Source organism: Ipomoea triloba, chromosome 16 (genome assembly GCF_003576645.1).
Source record: "Ipomoea triloba cultivar NCNSP0323 chromosome 16, ASM357664v1".
Classification (NCBI taxonomy): domain Eukaryota; kingdom Viridiplantae; phylum Streptophyta; class Magnoliopsida; order Solanales; family Convolvulaceae; genus Ipomoea; species Ipomoea triloba.
Window position 1 is genome coordinate 17,461,418 of NC_044931.1, and position 688 is coordinate 17,462,105.

A 688-nucleotide genomic window follows, 5' to 3' on the forward strand; every position below is an offset into this window, starting at 1 on the left:
AAAAAAAAAAAAAAAAAAAAAAAAAACAGCACTACAAGAAAACGTGAAAATATGAACAAAAAATTCAGTTAGTAAAACTGGTTGATGGATATATTGGGCATAGCCCAGCAAATAAAGCTCAAGTGAGGGAAGTTCACAGGAGGATGGGAGGCCAGGTTCCCGACCTCAGGCTTGGCATGGGTCCGATCGGCCTTCAAGGTTAGCCTCCGATGTTAGTCGGCGCGTCAGTTAGAAGGGTGCCCTACTCGCAGAGAAGTAGTTAGAAGGGTTAGTTTAAATATATAGTAGAATCCTAGTCTTGTTCAAGACATGCTCTTTTTCCTATTTCAATATCTCTTTTGTAATATTCGAAAAATCCAATAACCATTTAATACAAACATTCTTATCCTTTATTTCCATTAATTTGCCCCATTTTAATTTGTTTCATAATTGGTGCTTTCAATGAGAGTTTGACATACTAGTTCGATCATGCTCCTTACCAATCTCCCAAACCTACAAAATTGTTACCTTGAGAATGGCAATATCCAATTCCCACAACTCCTCTGGCACTCGCAATACAAGCATCACCCTAAGTGGTAACAACTTGAATGGAAACACTGCACGAGTTAGCAAACCTTACACTTAGGGTTGGGGAGAGAATACGGAGACCACTTAAACAATAATCAGAGTGGAATACTAAACTAATATT